Here is a 21,417-nt window from a genome sequence, read left to right as displayed (position 1 = left end):
TTCAATCAATATTAAAGATATGAACAAAAATTACATTTATTTTGTTGGCAGCCAGCAATCATTCATGTGTAGCCTATTTAAAACAACAGCAAGAATTACGCTAACTTTAGCGGTTTTCATATCGTAAGTGCTGAGGGGTTAGTTGTAACACAGCGTTACCATTAACCCCGCTGGGTCAAAATATTTTCAAGCCTACCAAAAATGTTGCTTAGAGCTGCAGACATATTTCAAAATGATGCTATGTTTTAGTCAACAAGACACTGATTAATATGACATAACATTGGATTTGGTATCTTACACACCCAACTCAGAAACAAAACTATGATGAAAAAAAGACTTACATGCCACCAAAACACTCGTTCATAAATAACTCTATGAAAAAACATTATACCTTTCCATACACCTGCAGAAGATCGTCTTTTGGCAGCGTGAAAACAATACGGAAAAAACAAATCGCGCAACCCTGTGCAACAATGTAAACGGTCCGTGTTACAACTAACCCCGCGTTTTTGCCCGGCGCACCCACATACCCCAAAGTAAACAATGATGCGAGTTACCGTTTCCAGCGTAAATCTCTTTTCTTGGACTACAAACACACAGATTGTAGGCAACAGTTTACTTCCTGGGCTTGTTGATGTGGACAAGACCAACATTATCATATTTCTCCCGCTTTGACTCGCAGCCTGTAAGTTAACTCCTGTATTGTCAGTGAATCTTTCATACATGGTAAGGAGCGTCACATTTCCGGCTGACGTCAGAGGTATTCAGGCCAATCATTCACAACGTACAGATTAGCTGGCCAATCAGGGACACAGCGCTTTTCAGATCGATGAGCTTTATACAAAATTAGAGAGGCTGAAGCCGGAGGAATTATGATAATGTTTTTGTAGTCCAAGAAAAGAGATTAACGTTGCAGACGATAACTTGCGTTATCGTTTACTTTGGGGTATGTACCTTTTGCATATCGTTAACATGTACTAATACACACTTACACACCAAAGCAAATTTAAAATTGTGAATCGGTCCATAGGTGCTCTTTAAGAGTGCATGCGAGACTACAGAACAAAGTTAGTAAAAATCTGAAATCGCTCACAGTGATGGCTTTTGTCTGAGAATGTAGGACGGATGGCAAACGCAGTTAGGTCAGATTTTAACTAACAGGGACAGACTGGCAGGTAGATGCTTGAATCCACCTTATGGCAATAGGACACTGGGGAAACGATTTAGAAATGCATTTATTCTGCCTCAATAAGAAACAAAGTCAAGAAGAAACTTGATATTTTTAGAAAGTAATGGACATTTTTATCTCTCAGTCAAAGTTTGCCTTAATACACATATTATTCATGTTTGTTTGCAATGACTAGCGTAAGTATTGTGAATGCAATCACAGTGTATGAGGCTGTCACAACACAAACAACAGGTGAGCAATGACTAATAAACCTTACTGAGCTAAAGGGGCATTTCCATGCAAATCATCCTATTTATCACTCTCGTGTTTCCCGTGTCGCGCACTTCCATGCAAACAAACACACAAACATGCCTGTGCCTCTGTTTACTGAACTGAACCGTGCCGGCGGTATGATAAATGGGGTTTTTACGAAAACGCTCCATCGTCCATTTCTCTGCCCTTTTCTTCTATGTCTGTCCCACTCACGCTCCAGGTTGACTCTCTGCGCCTCTGCTTTTGTATTTCGAAAGTCTCCCCGCTCATTAGTATTTCACAAGTCTCTCTTGAGGTTTTCGTTCTAGCCTCTCAACAGACTGTCAGAAAGCACACTGCCATCCACTCATTCATCAGCAACCTGAGAAAAAACCGAGACTTGACTTGATCACAGGGCCGAAGTGTGAAGTACTTGTATTAAGGTGGGATGTCAGAAATACTTGATTTGATTAAATAGGTGGGATATCGCTGCAAATAATGCATATTTAACGTATGTGTAAAGATTATATGGAAATATTTCCAGCATTTAAAACAACTTTGGGATTAAAGAAACTGGTCCAAATGGTGCACCTGACAGCTCAAGGGGCTCTCAAATTGCTAAATTACGTAAAAAGGTACTGTATAGTTAAAGTATGATTGAAGCGTTTGAAAGATTTGTGCACTATTTTAACTTCTTAATCTAATTGAAAGAGATTTTTGAAACCAATGCGAAAACTGTTCTGTATGTTTGGTCTCAATTTTTTGTGTTGCTTAAAGGCCGGGATACACTGCACGGTTGTTGGCTGTCCCGGATGAAGGATTGCCATCGTGAAACTATCGTCGCGATTTCTGTGATCGTGGCTCTCCATCGGTGGTCCTATGTCGTACAGTGAGAGAGGTTCAAAGACGGCCGTTTTCCCGGTCTTGCGTCCAAAGATAGCCTACGATAGTTTTCTGGCAGTGTCAGAAATTCGGCATGATCACCGCACAGTGTGTTTGCTGCTACGACCTGCGCGCCGGTCTTTGTTTACCACGAGCGCATGCTGGTGACGTTGCGCAACGTGTGACGCAGCTTCGTGTAATCATCGTACAGTCTACATGCCTCTCGTACCCGAGTTTAAACGATACATGTCGCACATTGTGATAAGGTAATGATCTTATAAGAGGACAAAAATCGTGCAGTGTATTCCGGGCTTAAAGAGCCAGTAAGATGCAAATTTTAAGCGTCCTATCACAAGTCCCGGACAACAGGTTTAAATGCATGCAAGGTAAAAAAACACTGTAATTTTCTCAAAATATACATTTAAAATGACTCCATTTCTCAGAGGTCCCCAAAGGATTCGTGTGAAGCCGTTCAACGACTCAGTCTGCCTAAAAACCCCACCTTTCAGTACCCTACTCTGCTCTGATTGGTCAACTGACACAGTCTCCGCACAGACCACAGATCAGTGGCACAGACCAACAATAGTGAAACATGTATTGACCAAGTGCTAACATGATTTACTGAGAAGACATTATCAACATCAATATACATCATTCATAATTAGTCCAAGCAATAAAAACGACGACAGACACTAACATTTTACACTCATTTAGGCATTTATGTAAGCTAACCGGGTCATAGCAAAACCGTAAGTGCAGCATGCGTTAGCTGCCTGCTAACGTGACTCTCCGACAGTATATTAAGAGTTTAAGCAACAACATCAATACACAACATTCATCATTTGTCCAAGCAATAAAAACGCTGACAGACATTAACATTTTTACACTCATTTAAGCAAGTATGTAGCTATAATCATGCTTACAGGTTGTGGGAGACGCATGTTGTTCCAAATAAAGTGGGTACTGAACCATCTTTCATTGCCAAACGTCTAGTAAATCTCTCTGTGAAAAAGTCATTTTAACCACTGATTCTTCACAGCCAAACATCTAGTAAATCCCTCCGTGAAAAAGTAATTTTAACCACTGATTCTTCACAGCCAAACGTTTAGTATATCCCTCCTTGATGTTTACACACTAACTAGCTGTGGGCAGGTCATAGTTTTCGTTTCTCCCGGGCAAGGCTGTAGCCGGAGATTATTATGCAAAGTGTTCGTATTACGTGGATAAAGACAGGCAGGAGATTCAATCTATATGAGGACTCATTTCAGCGATTCAGAGTCGACTCCCTACTTTAGAAGCCAATAACTTTATTAATCGTGCACTTTTTGGTTCAACTACTTTGCATGTTGTAAACATTGATGGACAGCTATATACAGGTTAGTTTCGATTTTGGATCTGTGTGGCTCTTGAATAAAGGGGCAATCCAGCCAAATATCAAAATTACCCCATAATTCACTCACCCTTAAGCAATCTGAGATACACATCCATCATCTTTCAGACAAACACATTTGGAGTTGTTTTAGTATACAACAGGGATCAGGGAACAACAACTGACTTTAAACCCCAAAAAGTGCAACCATTCTTCACAGAAGGGGTTAATAAAAGTCCTTTGCAGGTATTAAATGAGATTTTGTAAGAAAAATATCCAGCTTCTGGTAACAACGGCTTCTTGAACTCGCCATCTTGCAATTCAGTCACTGCGCAACATATATACCTATAGTTAGTCCAAGATGGCGTCGTTACCAAAAGCTAGTTATTAGAGCTTATACCGTTTGAAATATGGATATTTTTCTTCCAAAATCGCATTGATTACACGCAGAAGACCTCTATTAACTGCTTGGAGCTGTGTGGATTACATTGGTGGGGTGATTCTCACGAAACCATTGAAACACCACGGCACTAATGATTTTAGCTATAAAATGTGTAATATAGTAATATTAAAAAGCATCAGAATTAACACAATACTGTGTTCTAGCTTGCACAATGTGTTATTTTAACATAAGAATATACAATTTGTCAATTTTATCTAATTTTCTGCTTAAATTCTCATTACCGCAATGCGTCCGGCTATGTTTGAACATGCGTTATGTTGTAATTTAAACAAATTAACACAAAAATATTTAGAAAAAAAATAAATTGATGTTTTGCTAGACTACTTTAGATTACTGATAATTTACTGAATATTCATTATATTCATACAGTTAAATTTGAAATATTCTCTTGTCAGAATGCTTACACAACATTTTGATTATCATTACCGAAACAGGTAAATTTTTGATTTACAATTTTTTTTATGAAAATGTTCTTTATTAAAGTCTAATTATATGCACTGAATAAAAAATGAGCAAAGCCTTCATGGCTTCTCTATTTTTAGCAAAACATACTGGGGTACCTCATCCTCCGCAACACCATTCTCATATACCGCAATTATTTAATAGCAGTTGTGGTAAAGAGAACTTCTGTTTCGGAAATGAGAATTTAAGCATATTGTTTATTACTTTTAAATATATCTTATGAATTTAATACATATTTAAAATGTAATAACTGTTGATATTTTGCTTTATGATGCTTCATTGTAGACAATCAGCAAGTGAGAAAAAAGCTTAAGCAAAGGCCAGTTTGACAAAGTTCAGGGAGAAACTTTACAACAACCCAGAATGGCTCGAGGAGCACAGAAGGAAGGAGAGAAAGAGGTTAGATTTGGAGATATTACTAGCAGGTGTATTTAGCAAAAAACACACTACAGTGTTAGGAAATGTACATGACACACACACACAACACAACGCAACAAGTCTATAATATATTATGATGTGTACATACATTTTTTTCTTCCAATGTTGTGAGACATGCTAATTTAATGTAATGCTTGCTTTCCACTTTCAGGTATCAAAGACAACCTAGCGATGGCACGCCACGTGTCTAGGCGTTGCAACAGCAGTTGCTTCACAAGATCCACAAAGTTGGATCCCATGTGTGCCAGCATCTCAGCTCCCTGCGACCGCACAACGCGCGCTGTCTGCAGCGTCAGATTGCTGCGTGGGGGCGAGGGACAAAGGGAGACTACCTCCTTTCTGCGCAGTGCGTGAGTCACAGACACCAGAGAGGATGGCCTATAAGCGCCCGGCGCTGTAACAGAAAGCGGGTTTTTGCACAATTCATTAGGACTGTGCATTAACCCTTTCCGCTGTCTTCGCAGCATGTGGGTTGTGTTCGAGAGTGGGGGGGGGGGGCGTGTTGTAGACGCTTATGTGAGGACGGGCCCTGGGGCGTGCAACACAAAACCAACTGAAGAGAAGAATAGGGCTGGGTTTCGATTCAAATTTCAAGAATCGATTCGATTCCGATTCTCAAGACCTTGAATCGATTATCATTGTTCGATTCGATTCAATTCAATCCGATCCGATCTTCGAGATTTAGATAAGTGTTTTTGAAAAAAGCCCGAAATGGTGCCAGATAGGGGTGGGCGGAATGACCAAAAATCTATTACATGAGTCATTTTATTTCATGGTAACGGTATATTTCATGGTATACATGTTTTTCAGTTTATAGTGTTTTTGGATTATAAAAATGTGCAGTTATTTGCCACTCACTATAGCTTTTAACTGCTCACCACAGTTTTAAAATATGGACAATTTAAAGTTAATAATGTTAAAGTGAAAATGCCCAGAGGATAACAACAGATTAAGTCTTGATAGACAGAATCCTGTTTTTAATTGAGTTATTCATTTTATAGACTATTGAAGCTATAGGATGCATTGTATTGTGTATTTATGCATGCATTAAATTAATTATAGGCAGTATGTAAAATGAACAGGTATAAATATATGCACAAACCTACAGACAGGATAAATATCTGTATATGAGAGACGGAGCTTTAGATATAGATATTATGACGGGTGCTATGATGTGATGAAGTCTGTTTTAAGGTCTTGACGCTCTTTACTTTCTATTAGACCTTAACATTTGCGTCTCTTTCTCATCTTTCTGATCAAAGATGTTTGTACTATAAGCGAATTAGGCGTCAAACTACATCGCTCCAGCAGCGCACGTGTCACTGATATAAACGCGAGTTTTGTCTTAGCTTGCTTAAAGTTCAGAAAACTTTACAAATATTAGCATTATGTGTGAGAAGACCTCTTTATTTGGCGACCCGCTGCGCGCGCCTCAAGAGACCTCTGCCCGTGAGACCGGCTGCATGAGCACAGAGGGGGAGAGAGAGAGTTTCGCTGGAGACCCGCGGTGGATTCACTGGCGCGTATTCTAAACATGACACAAATCACTCGGTGGTTTGTTATGAGTGGATTATTTTACATATAGATCGCAGCTTTGAGCGTTTCTAGAGTTTTCAAAACAACCGCTTGCTTAACGTTACTGACCGCCATGTTCGTTGTTTTAATGTCCTTCCACCTTGCGCGCATGCGTGAATTCAATGAGGCGGCAAGTTTAAGTTATTAATTATTAAATCGATCCTCTGAGTTACAGATCGAGCTTTAGAAATTGATATGAAAATCAATTCAGAATCGGTGAATCGATTTTTTCAACACAGCCCTAGAGAAGAATGCTCTGTTTTTGACAAAATAACAATGTTTATTACATTTAACAGACAAACATTTCAACATAAAGTCCCTGCGTCGCCCGCAACAGCCAGGGGGACATCCAACAAGACTCTCATTCTTTTCCGCCGCTCAGCGTTCTCTCCCCGCACAGCACCCTTGTCAGGAACACGGCTTCGTTCCGGACGGCAGTACCCCAGGACCCGGTTTCTTGCATCATATACTGGAGGATTTGTGCCAGGGACTCTTGCGATGCACCACCGGTTCTGGTCCATGAGACACAGGGTGGTGAGGTAGGAAGTGGCTCATAGCCTTAGAGCTTTCACCGCTTCTGAGAAATGCTCCGTGATTGTGCCCACCGTGTCCCCAAACAGGCCGGATAGAGAAACAGGCGTGACTGTGCATGAGCACCATGAGTGGTCTTCGTGGCCCTTAGCGTGAAATTCGTAGCCATCCTCAGATCCCTGAAGGTATTTAGATCCGTGCTGCCTTCATCCAGAGCCTTAAGCACCTGCGCCTAAAAGATCTGTAGGATCGCCATAGTGTGCAATGCAGACAGAGCCTCTCCCAGCGCGGGTATGCTTTTTCGGACCGGTGTGCTGTCATGAGGCTTCACTACCCTCAAAGCTGTGCCACACCACCCAAGGAAGTGGACAAGGGGCAGAGGTGAGCAGCCACAGCGTCCTTGATGGGGGGAATACACAGGTAGCCTACCTAAGAAAAAAAATGGGGGGAGGGGTAGCCCACGCTTTGGTGACTTTCCTCCGAGCGGCAGCGGGGCGGCCTGAGTGAAGAAAACAAAAGTCAAGCTTGCTTCTCTGGGGATCTTGTGGGGAGCTCCACTCAATCTCCAAGTCCTGCATGGCTTTGAAGAGAATGCGCACCAGTTCCTTGTAGAAGGAGGGCTGTGTGGCTGATGCACCACGTGGAGCCTGGTCCCAGTCTCCGTCCAACGCTCTCAGAGACATCTCATCTTCCTCCGCTGGAAACCCAAAGGAAACAGACATGGCAGCTCCCGGTTCAGGACACAGGCTCTCGGCGACAAACTGAAGTGGTGAGAGAGGGGAGGACAACCACCTGCGGCTCTTTGCCGGCAGTGGGACAGTGCAGTAAGAAACATCCAAGGGCAATGTTGAGCCGGGTCCTGAGCACCTTCATCGGGAGATCCTCACATTAAGAGACACCCTGAGCCAACAATTGCCGCCTTCGGGTGGAGAAGCCCTAAGCAGAGCACACAGAGCTCGTGTGAATTGGGTGGGTCCATCAGACCTCCGCACCACAAGCAGATTTGCGACATCCCGGAACATAGAGAGGGCTGCTTACATTTTAACCTGAATTCAATTTTGCTGCCTTTGAAGTCTGTCCTAAAGCATTTCTCATTGTCATTGTCTCATAAGGCAGCGAGTCAACAAGTCAGCTGTCTAAGCTTTCGGACACAGCCTCTCTCTCTCGCGCATTAATGGAAACAGATACAGAATGATAAAAGGTCAGAAGACCAAATCATATCCAGCAAGGAAATATTTTTCATCTTATTTACACAAATGTTTTGTGATATCCAGCTGACATTAGCTACAGCCTTCAGAGCTCGCATTTGTAGGCAGCATATGTCATCAAGACCATCTTATTTCAGTATGTTAAATGCATAAATGGGGACTTAAATATGACACAAAGGGATATTAATATAGGCCTTCCTGTTCTCATGTTTTTTCTATAATATTTTTTTCAAAGACTACACAATAAAACAGTTTTGAACTTCAACGCATGATGCGGTAAATATTATCAGTGTTTTCTACTTTATAATTTGTTTTTAACAAAATCTCAGGCTAGTATATCGTCGCTGTCCGATGAAACTCACGTATGTTCATTTTGCCGATTTTGAGATTTTTCGACAGATTGAATGTCCAGGTTCATTTCCATATACAGTATGCGTCACATACCTAAATAGCCAATGAAAACTTGTGAAATCATTTCATCTGATTTTCACGTACCCGTTTGGTGTCAAAGCTGTCAATCACGCCGCATATCTTCCGCCTGTGAAGCATCTCGCCGGTCTCGTAAAGTTTCATCGAAAATTGAAAGCATTTGGTTAAAATGTTCTGAAAAATCAAGCGATGCTTAAGACTGGTTTTGTGGTCTAGTGTCACATATGTTGTGTTGTATGCTTATGGTGTGTTTTCTTGTACATATGTAATGAAATTCATTGTAATCATTGACTAAAAGCGCTGCTGTTTTCTACGGTATGGTGCTTTGGCACTGTTCGGTTGAGCTGGTGTTGCAGGGACTGTTACATGTGTGCAGTCGACATTGTTGAGGGTTTATAAATTTATGCTGAGTATTTTCTTGTTGTTGACTGGCCTACGCTATGCCCATTTTTGATGCGCGTTATTCAATATTTTTCCCGTCCTGCAGTAATGTTTTTATAAGATCTTTTGTCCCCACCACTTTTCAACAAAAACTGACGCCCCTGTTGTGTAGCATACCATGTCAGTGTATTGATTCATTGTCCCTAAATGGTTTGCAAGAGACATTTAATACACTTATAATTAATATTAAATAAAGTAAGCGTATTTAACCAAGACGAATGCTAAACTGAGCGTATTCATCTGTCAATACGAAACGCGACTTTGGCCATTCTAATTAATGATCGGAAGAACGCGTATCGATCAAAGTTACTGTAAAATATGCACGCATGTCCATTTAAACTCAATTTTGGTCAAATGTGGATTATATCATGACACTGCCAAGAATATGGTTACATGTAAATATGCCGTACCAAGTATGAGAACGCTACATTCAACTGCTTTTGATATACTGTGTTTTTTTCACTTTCTGAAAAGTTACCGTTTTGGACATACGTTTCATCAGGCAGCGACGATATGTATTCTCATTACCGAAATAATTATCCTCATTTCCGAAACCTATGTATCATTACCGCAACAGATACTTATTAAATGTTAATTTCATTAATAGAAGCATAATACTTTGATTTTAAACGCATGTGCAGAATCTCCAAATTATGTTCTTTCAGGTTTGTCATGTCATTTTGAAAATGTGTCAGGTTTCTTCGAAATATAAAAAAAAAATAGTTGCAAATTGTGGAAGGTGTTGCGGCATATGAGCTAAATAAAACAAAATAAAAAAACGTTAAAATTTTAAAATAAATATTATTTCAGAATTTCAATTTACTGTGCATGACTATTAATAATCCATTTTTAAAAATGTGAAATTATATTAGCTTTTCTAACAGTGTTGATGTTTTCTGACTGTTGCGGTAATGAGATTTTTTAGAAACTTACTTTTGAAATTATGTTACAAAAAGTGTTAAATGATAAGTAAACGTTTTTAAATTAATGTTCCCATATACTCCAGACTTTGTTTCTAATGTCTGGTGTGAAAAAAGTAAATTTAAGCAATTTTTACATTTTCATGCTTGACATTTTTCAAACCAAGTTTTCGTGAGAATCACCCGGTGAAGGATTAATGCACTTTTTTTTGGGGGGGGGGGGTGTTAAAATCAGTATAAGGGCTTGTAACAACATGAGGGTGAGTAAATGATGACAGATTTTTATCCTTTAATGGATTCTGCCAACAACCCAATATTTCTAAATGGTCTGACGTTGGATTTTAAGCAAAGTACTGTATTTCATGACTGTAATACGCGCGGAGAGTATTTAGTTAATATAATTATCCCATTTTTGACGGAGGTGGCGTTTAGAGGCTTTTGCATCTGAGCTCCTCAAATATCCTCCGATCATGGTACAGAAGGTTTGCAATGACTAACGTTAATGAATGTTACGTATAAGTCGATTACAATGAATGGGATGGAAGAATGTGAGTACGTCTCTACGAACTGAACCCGAGCAAAATTTGCGTCATAACAAAAAGCAATAATCCAAAACGAAAATATTTTTCATCAAACAATATTTGAGTTACATTACTGAGCTCTGTGCAGAAGAAAATAACTTAATGTGAAGGTCAACTCACGTTTTTGTCAGAAATCCAGCATGTATAATTCCAGCTCAAACCTCCCCCGCCATGGTGGTCCATAAAGCTAATGTTATTTTGAGAAGTTCATTTTTTAACAAGTGCACGCTTTGATCTTCGTTTGGTCTATACTTACGCCTGCCTGCGTGGAAGCAGTTTTTAACGTATTCCCGACTTAATGCTGCGCAGACTGATTGGCGTATGACATCAAAGTACCGCGAGAGTGACTTAAGTCCGTCAGATCTCGCGGTAACAAACACCTAATAATATTTATTTATTTGTAAATTTTTTTGATAAAGTGTAAAACATTTAAAATAAGTAAAAATACAGATCAAATTATACACAAGCCACTTTTGTTTATTTTCCCTGAATTGTTCTCAACCACTACCTTTATTTTTAGTATTCAAAAGCACCAGAGAAGTGATTCAAAGAAATAATTTGTCTTTGAATTAAAGTTTAAATCCTAACGGAAATCATAATCAGCTGTTTCTAGAGCACTTTAAATATTCTTTTGATTTTTGACATACATCCAAAATCGTGAATCCAGAGACGAGGGTGCGTGGGTGCACAGTACAGTAGAGATGAGGTTCGGAAACCTTTGTATAGTTGTTTAACATTTCTGTCAAGTTGTTGAACAGTCAACTAATTTAGGCAACAATGCTATCTAATGCAGAATGTAAATCTACTTATCTATCTTTACTGGTTCTCGTTATCTTTTGGTATTTTATTAGAAGCAATTCATTACGATGGATTGGTGGATACAGACAGACAAAGATAGATAGATAGATAGATAGATAGATAGATAGATAGATAGATAGATAGATAGATAGATAGATAGATAGATAGATAGATAGATAGATAGATAGATAGATAGATAGATAGATAGATAGATAGATAGATAGATTTTTTATTAATTTATTTAATTTTGCATGTATTATTATTCTTAATAGAATTTTTTTTTCATTTATATGCATTAGGCTAAACCATTTTGGATTCAGAAGATGATGTACAATAGTCCAACAATCAATAGTACAAAACATGTGCTGCCTGTGCTGTTAAACATAGGATGTATCTGTTTCACTTTGGTCTTTAAAACATTTATAGAGACCCCTCAACCTTGTTAATAATCTAAATATTTACTCTCCAAATTAGGGGGTTAGTTTTTACCTGTTAAATTCGTAATATCATCACATCTATAATTCACAATGCTATCACAGAAAGACATGGCAGAAATGTCTATAAATAGGCTACCCATTCATAACTTCACATGGTTTAACTTGGAAGAGCTTGTTTGCCCATTTTTCTTCCCCGCTGTGGCTTATCAGCAATTCTGTAAGAAGTTGTTTTGAATGCGCCAGCAAAGGGATTTGTTTGTCCTGTAATCATTGTGGGTTTTTGTGATTGACAGGTTTGCATGAGAGCTTTGCAAATCTAGATTGACAGTTACAGAGTCATCAGAGGTTACATTGCTGTGAAATACGAACAATGTTAACAATGTTGAATGATGTTGGCTGTCACTGTAACAGAATGCTTTAATTTTAATTATTACAAGGCTCGTTGGAATGCTTGATGCTGATTGGCCAGTCCTACATTTGCAGGTTTGTTTTTTCCAGATAACAACCACTCAAAACTACTGACAGGTACAGTTTAATATTATACAAAATTAAATATGTCTTTCAATAACATGTATGACATTATATTTACAAATGATTTAAGGTGCAGTGTGTAAATTTTAGCGGCATCTAGTGGTGAGGTTGTGAATTGCAACCAACGGCTTAGTCCACTGCTCACCCTTCGCTTTTTAAACACATAGAAAAGCTACGGTAGCCACCACCGGACAAACATGTCATAGTCGGAGACAACTTAGTAAAAAAATTGGTCCGTTAAGGGCTTCTGTAGAAAAATGGCAGCACAAAATTGCGACTTCCATGTAAGGGGACCCTCGGTATATGTAGAAAAAAATGGTCTCGTTCTACATTAATAAAACCAATACAGTTCATTATGTAAGGTCTTTATACACCCCTGATAATATAGTTTTGTATATTATTTTGCATTTCTGTCAAGAGATCCTTCTAAAAATTACACCTTTAAAGGGGGGATTTAATGGTATTTCAAGCATTCTGACTTATTAACACAGTAATAGAGTTGTTTCCTCGTGCTAAACGTAGGCAAAGTGTCAAAAAAGCATTTGGGCGTGTTACAGAGTATTTCTGTGCCAAATGCACTTCGCCAGGGTTCTTACAAGTTTCTGAAAGTTTTATTCGATTACGGGTCCATCTGACGTTTCAGGGGTTTTCTATACGTATCACTTCTTTATATGGGCACTTCCCCCGGAAATCCCTGCGGGATACGCTACAACTTGCAAACATCTTATCACGCGATACAGCTTTGTTTAATTTCAAAACTCAACAATGGGACGAAAAAAGAACTGTGTTTTTGGATGTAAGGAGAAGAAAGTCAGCCTTATGGAAACAATGGATATAGTTTATTATCCGGGGTAGCAGCAGAGTTTTGGGTGTGTGTTTGATGCGCTGAATTTCATTGAAAAGTCCCAACCGGGTCATGAGTTGCACGCGGTAAGTAAGACTTCTGTCTTATGTTGGAAATAGTCGCGTGCATATTATATAAATGACACGAACATGTAGTGAATCATAAGTTAAACAGTGTTTTATAGTGTTGCATGACTCGTACTCACCCCACCCGCGGTAGTAACTCCTCCTCCTTCATTTTTTCGTACGTTATCGGAAAGATTTGGTAAAGCTAATCTTTCTTTTATAAATCTGATTAAACTAAAGACTCTTCGGAGATATAAAGGATGTCATACTACTCTATAGGACTCCAGATTAATATCAGAAATGCAGAAACAGCGTGTGTTACGTGAGCTTTAAAGGTGGAAAAGAGGATGTTTGTTTAATACATTTTTGCAATGTTACCTGAAACTGTCTTTACTAAATGATAAAAGACTATTTATTAGGCGCACTGAAAGTAATAAAATTAATATATGTCATCTGTGCATAAGGTAGGGCCTTATAAACATCAGCCAATCGTTGATGCAATCATCGCAATCGTCATTGGCCCTCTGGCTTGTCAATCACTGCCATTACGTTTCTTGGGAGAGACGTGCGCGCTCCAGTAACGTTACACGAGTGACGCATGCGCATAGCGCATGAAACTCCGTCTTAAGTTTCGGTTTGTTTTCATTTTCGCTCCTGCTTTCCTCCACGAATCTGCACCATGGAAGAGAAGAAACCCGAAGGAGGATGCAAAAGAAAGAGTTTTTAAGTCGCTGAGAAGAGGAGAAAATTGTCAGAAGAATGTTATCTAACCAGAGTCATTAATGGAGAAACATTTCAACACTGGAGAGCAATGAAGGAACAGAGAGGTGTCAGACGCGCAGGTTGCAAAAATTCTCTTCGACAGGTAACAGTGATTATTCTTTCTTTGTATAATTATTGTTGTACTGTTATTCAGGTATATCGACGTTGTTCTTGTACTGTAGTTGTAAGTGACCAGGCTGCTACACGCTAGTTGAAATGGGAGTAGCGTCGACTGATCTAACTTTACGTCTTATGTGTCTATTATCATATCTTTTCACATAATGAATCCACTGACGCGACACAGCATATGTCAGTGGTAAACAAACACTCGTGTTCAAATACTCGTGCACGAGTTATGGAAGGCGTTTCCTAGATATGAGCTGTGAAGGATGGAGGCTGTTCTTGCACATGCGCTTATTTAAAAAACTCAGTAACGGTCTTTGGATTCTCAGTCGGCGGAAACATCCTCTCTTGCGCCTTTAAACCAAATAGCGTGTCTTGTCTTGTCTTAAAGCTGAAAATAAACAGCTATTTGATTTGAAATCAATATTTAATGTACCTTATATGAGGTAAATAGCCGAGTAATAAGCCTGATAATGTACAGGCAGACGATTGTTATCGGGAATTAAGCTACAAAAGGTTATTTGTATGGAACCATGCAGCCAAAAATGTTTTTTCTATGCATTGCGAAGCAGTTTTATTTTGCATGTCGTGAATAAAAGTGGCATGGATTTAGAAATCTCATGTTTATTAATCTCATCCTAAATATCTTTTATGCTTAAAAATATATCTGTATGCATAAGTAAAATGGGTTGCGAATGCCATTTCATGTAGACTGAGACATAATATTTTTGCCATTTTCAGTTTCAAGAATTTTATAGCCGAACTCCTACTGAGTCTTAGAGATATTGTAGATGAAATCAATCATTTTAGATGATCTAATCATATTCTGAGAATTGAGCCCCTCAGAAATGGCCCTTCAAGAGAGACCATGAAGAACTATTCATTTCAATTTTAACTTTCTATTTGGTATTCCTCAAGCATTATGAGAATGCCTGTCTACTGAAGGGAAAAACACCTTGATGGATCTGGTTAGGGGTTTGCTTTGGAGCAGAAACATAATACTGTACCTGATTGCAAATGTTCTCTTTTATCTTAAAAACAACCTAGAGGGCACCTGGTCTGTTTATCAAGTGCATATAGTCACAGATGTTTATGAGTCGCTTCTTTTGAATCCTACAGCTTCATCCCAAAACGGATGTGGTTTTCTGTTTGGAAGCTGTTGTCATGGTGATGCTCATCTGGTTGCTCCTCACCTGGCAAAAGTGAGTATGAAATCAGATAGTTAAGATTCTGGATGAAAAACAGGTGGGTGATGTCCTGCTATCTTTTCTTGGAGAAATGATTGCATTTTCTCCAATGATGTGCTTGAGCAATATTTAATACACTGCAAGTGTGCATATAGGTTTCTTCAAGATTGTTTTTACTTAGTACATCGTTTACAGTCTTTTTTGCCATGTTTTAGCAATGCATTTCTAACATTTATAATGTGTTTAAAATCAGAGACTTTAAAATTAAGAAATATAAGTGAAAGAAGAGAGAAAAACTGATCACTAGTCAGCAAATACAAAGTAAATCTGCTGTATAACGCATGGCAGGCCAGTAGATGGCAATGTTACCTTGTAAAGAAACACTACATGACTACTAGAGATCGACCGATATATCTGTTTTCCGATATTTTCCCCGATATTTGAGCATTTTCCGATGATCGGATATCGGGTTTGTGATATCGGATTGACCGATAAACGAGAGAATTGAGAATTGCGCGCTGGACGCATCTGAGGAGAGGAGCTCACAGCAGCAGCAGCGTGCACAGCAAATATGACGGCGGAGTGACTTTGAGTATACTTACTTTGCATCTGAGGCATTTATAACACATCTTATTTGTGCATTAATGTGTGTTATGTTAAATAAGTTGATATATTAAAAGCAATGTATGCAGTTTGTCCAAGAATAGAGACGAACTCACAAAATCACGTGTTGTTCACTTACCGGGGTTGAAGGCTGAAGCTTTTAACAAGATTTACCCTAAGTTATATTAACATTTACCAGATAAACATTATTTTGCTAAAATATCTATATATGTCTGTGGATATGAATTAATTATTTATTACCTCCGCAAGCGGTCACAGTTTGATACAGTTAATGCGTGAGTAAATGCATAGATAACAGCGCTGTCAACAGCCATTTCATAAGCTATAACAACAAAATATTAATTATTCTGACATCAAATAACATTACCAGTTAAGAAATTCAGTGATATATACACCATTTTGTTTGTTACTTTACTGAATGTAGTATTCCAGTCAGTGATATTATTTGTAAAACCTCTTTGCTAACTACTTGTTTTACTGCTGAAGGCTACATGTTGCTGGTCAAAACAACCATATTATTCCAAAAAAGGCACTTAATCCACCTGTTTTACTCTATAAACTATGTATAACAAGCAGCCAACTCCGCTATAGTTTTCTCTCTCTCCCGCTGCCAACCGCAGCGCGACCTTTGGATCAGTCCATTTCTGACGAAATGATAGGGGTGTTTGGAATGGTCCATGTATTGGGAATATAGTTTCTACATTATTCATTAAATTAATATTATTCTTCACTCTTTCAGACCCCTCTATTTATTACTTTGTATGCAAAGAGGGAGTGATTGTGATGATGATTATTATTATAAGGGTTTGTTCAGTTCAGTAGTGTTGTAGTAATTATTATGTCAAAAACATAAGTATAACAGTTAATAAAAATCGGTTTAGCATATCGGTTATCGGGCACATAAGCATCCAAATATTTGTTATTGGCATCGGTTTAAAAAAAATGAGTATCGGTCGATCTCTAATGACTACGCACATTTGCATTCCTCTACAGAGCGATAAATACAAACAATCAAGATAGCAAAAGCATCAAGCCACTTACTACAAGTGGCCGTGGACAAGTCCCAAAATTTTTTAAACTTTGTTTTAGATGCATTAAAGGCAGGATAGGCCGGAATTATCTAAAAAACTTTTTTATAAATCAGTTTAAACTGTGTTTATATACCAATACATAAGTAAAATGTAAGTACTCTGAAAAAGAGAGTATAAAACTCGAATGTCTTTAGACATTTCACGACTGTTTTAAACACAGCTAATTATTTCCATCCGGGACGAAACAAATGATTGCGCGACTATCACTCTCTCCGGAGACCATGGCACCACCCTTGTTGCTACAGGATCTGCCCACACATGCCCACATCCGATTGATTTGAACGTGCAGGAGGCACTCTAGGAAGAGCAAAAGTACGACAGAGAAAGAGCATTCAGAACTCACAGTACCTGCATATCCAGTCAGCGAAGGCAAACAAGGCAAAAAGAGGAATAAACGAAGAAATCCAACGAGAGTGGCTTTTCCCCGAGTCAACGATGCGTTAGCGGTATTGACTCCGGTGTGTAGTCCTTATTAGAGTCAACAATGCTTTCATCACGGAAACTCTTACATGCAAAACACAGTATATGTTATGAATCTTCCACCAAATTCACCTTCATCACAATGTAACTGATGGTAATAAAAAAACTTGTATCAATGCAATCTGTTTTTAACTTTGTCTTATAAATATAACTAGCTTGTTTACCGAATCAAACAAAATATATTTTAAACTTTACCAGTATCGATATGCTAGCTTAATAGTGAGTACTAAAAGCCATCCTATTTGTTTATATTCATAGTGATAAAGTTAGATGTATTATTACATGTGATTCTGACATGATGTTACTACATGCACCGCGCTCCTTCCTCTCCGCTCGTCTGAGGTGCTTCTCGATTTTTATACTCTCTTTTTCAGAGTTCTTACATTTTACTTATGTATTGGAATATAAAGACAGTTTAAAAAAATTTGGAATAAAGTTTTTAGACTTAAACCTGCCTACTCTGCCTTTATTAAACTCGGTATAAGCAGCTCAAACACAGTCATGTAGGCCACCATTGTTGTTTCAGTTATACTCACATATGTGGTTATAGACTTAATTAACACATGCACATGACGTCACTGAATAACAGATTCACGTTTACGTACACAACAAGAAGTAAGTATTTATGCATTTATATTATTTTAACAAATGTTTCGCGATTAAAATTACCAATATGTAAAGATAGGCCTACATATTTGTAATATGTTAGTATAAGTTCTCAAGTAAATTATTTTTGTAAAACCGCACCACTCTGTGCAAAAGCAAAGGCTTTGAATTTCAATATTTCTTGTTGTTTATTATATTTCCTAGAGGGGCAGATGGTCAACAAGGATGGTGGGTGACACGAGTGGAGACAGAAAGAGATTGAGCGAGACACAAACAGCGCCAAAGAGGGAGCATAAATAAATGTTGAAATATAGGTCAGAGACGGGTGGCAGACGTCCCTTTGTCATCAGGGAAGACTAAAGCAATCTTCATGTGAATGTGTGTGTGTGTGTGTGTGTGTGCGTGTGTGTGTGTGTGTGTGTGTGTGTGTGTGTGCAGTCATGCAGGAAGATAACCGGCACACTGAGTGCGTTTTCACGCAGAAAACAACAGAAGAATATGAATAACGATGCCATTAATAAAGATATGTGAACCATTCAGCACAATAGATGTCAAGATGTCAAACCAGTGGTGCCAAATTGAAATTACTTATTTAAGTTTTGCACTTGTACTGGCTGCACAAACAAAAACTTACTTTTATAAAGTGATGGCATATCTTATACATCAAATACATCCTATAGGTGAATCTGAGACCACATTTCACAATTTTTGTGTTTTGAAAATGCTGAAAAGTTATGGGGAAATAAATATGAAAGATTCTGCAAGATTAATGATCTGAAAGCAATATTGTATATTACACAACTACTTTGCATGAAAGATGAACCGTGAGGCTTTTTGAAATCATGTTGGTATAACAAAGCTCATCAGGTTTGCACAAAAGTTTATTAAAGGTGTAACTTTTAGAAGGATCTCTTGACAGAAATGCAATATAATATACATATCTATATTATCAGTGGTGTATAAAGACCTTACACAATGAACTGTAGTGTTTTTGTTACCTTTGAATGAATTTTTATTAGGGCTGGGCATAGATTAATCTAGAATAATCTCATACAAAATATTTTTTTTTTTTTGCATAATATATGAGTTTGTGATGTGTGTAAATATTATGTATATTTAAACACACACACATACATATATATATATATATATATATATATATATATATATATATATACATTTAATAAATGTTTTATTTAAATATCGTTTTATTTATATATAATTTAGAATATATAAAAATATAAATAAATATATATACACATGTAAATGTTTCTTAAATACATACAATAATGTATGTGTATTTATCTATACATAATAATTACACACAGCACAAACTCATATGTTATGCAACAAATTACTTTTATTTTGTATGAGATTAATTTAAATTAATCTATGCCCAGCTCTAGTTTTTATCTACATACAATGTGGGACCCCTTACACGGAAGACGCCATTTTGTGCCGTCATGTTTCTATAGTATCCCTAAGTGGACAAACTGCTCTATAGAGCCTGTTTTGTCATTACGTTGTCTCAGAAGATGATGTGTTTGTCCTTTGACGGCTACTGTAGCTTCTCTATGCGTTTCAAAAGGGAGGGGTGAGCTGTGGACTAACTGTGCGTTCACACCAGACGCGGTAGAGGCGGCAAAAACTTGTATTCGCGCGTAGTTGGACACTTGAACATTTTGAGTTTACAGGCTACATTACACGCATGAAATTCTAGTCATTCGAGACATTCACGTGGAAATTTGTGGGAGGGGCTTCTGCCACTCCACTCGCTTCCTGTATTCACGTCACTACTAGAGCAAGCTCCTGATTGGTTAACGCTCAGAAGTTCAGATTGTTAAGATTTTTAGCGCCTCATTTGTGCCGCTAGACCTTCAGAAGCGCGTAAACGCGTCTTTACATTTGCTTAACATTGAAATCATTTGCGGTAGGTGCTTTATTTGCATTTGGTGTGAACGCAGCATTAGTCGTTGATTGCAATTCACAATCTTACCACTAGATGTGCTAAAATCTACACACTGGTCCTTTAAATTCTCCTTTTGTAACTGAAGCAAAGGGGTATAAAAGTACTGTTTGTAGATGCTAAAATTAAGTAAATTACTAGCTCACAGGGGGAAAAGTGCACTAAAGTTTCACTTATTTATTTTTTACACTGATTTCACACACTAATGTTGTGCACAATATAATGTGAATATACTCAACTAAGCTATTTTGAGTCAACATTTATTTTAAAGGCGGAGTGCACAATGTTTGAAAGCCAGTGTTGATATTTGAAATCACCTGAACAAACGCGCAACTACCCCGATAGAAACTGGGCCTTCTTTTGATAGACCCGCCCCAAAAATACGCAACCCTGGCAACGATGTCGATTAGAAGACATGCCCCTTACTGCTGATTGGCTACAAGTGTGTTTTGGGAGTCGGCCCGGGTCCCTTTTCCAAAGTGTTTTTCAGAAATTGTGCACTCCGCCTTTAATACACTAAAAATCACTGAACGAATTACTGCTATTACTATATTTAGTATACTGTATGTTAGTATACTTTTTTCAAGTGCAGTGAAGTTTCACCGAAGTATACTTTTAATTAGTAGGCTACATTTATAATGTATTCCTTTTATATAGCACAAAAAAATATTTAAATACATCCAGTACATTCAAGTAGACTTTATTTTTACCTGGGATAACTTATCTGACATTTCACGCACTGGCGAATCATCACCCTAAAAAATGGAAAAACAAATATTGGATGTTATTCAAGAGGTGAATGTAAGCAGAAACTCTAATACTCGAGATTTACGAAACTTTCTGTCAAAGTTCGGGGCTTTTATGGATCATCATTGGCTTGCACAAAAACAACCATTAACTTCCTGTCGGTGTCTGTACGCACACAGCGGAATGCTAATGGAATGATAATAAAACCATTTTCGAACTATGCTCTGCAACCAAGGTGTGATTTAGGCAAAATATAATCAAGACTGCAGAAACCTATGTAAGTATGCAAAACATAAACATGCAAACATATGCATACATCTAACCCGCAGCACTCTAAACTGAATATAATTAGTCTCTAATGCAAAGTGAAATTCTTGATTCATTTTTTTTCGGCAAAATCTGTTTCCTTTGGGTTTATCACAGACAAACAGAGAGGG

At 38.0% G+C, this 21,417-nt stretch overlaps 1 protein-coding gene across 1 annotated transcript in view; it reads right to left on the bottom strand.

The window, feature by feature from the left end:
* Window positions 1–10,991, bottom strand: part of sdk1b (sidekick cell adhesion molecule 1b) — a 373,118-nt gene extending 362,127 nt beyond the window's left edge. Inside the window, exons 1-2 of the mRNA XM_073866164.1 lie at window positions 10,840–10,991; window positions 1,655–1,802 (exon numbers count right to left, since the gene is read on the bottom strand). The gene's annotated coding sequence lies outside the window, so the exon portion shown is untranslated. The remainder of the gene's footprint in view (window positions 1–1,654; window positions 1,803–10,839) is intronic.
* Between the last annotated feature and the right edge of the window lie 10,426 nt (window positions 10,992–21,417).

This window comes from Misgurnus anguillicaudatus, chromosome 3 (genome assembly GCF_027580225.2).
Source record: "Misgurnus anguillicaudatus chromosome 3, ASM2758022v2, whole genome shotgun sequence".
NCBI classification, from domain to species: domain Eukaryota; kingdom Metazoa; phylum Chordata; class Actinopteri; order Cypriniformes; family Cobitidae; genus Misgurnus; species Misgurnus anguillicaudatus.
Note: the sequence above shows the minus strand (reverse complement) of the source record. Positions and strands in the feature narration are given on the sequence as shown.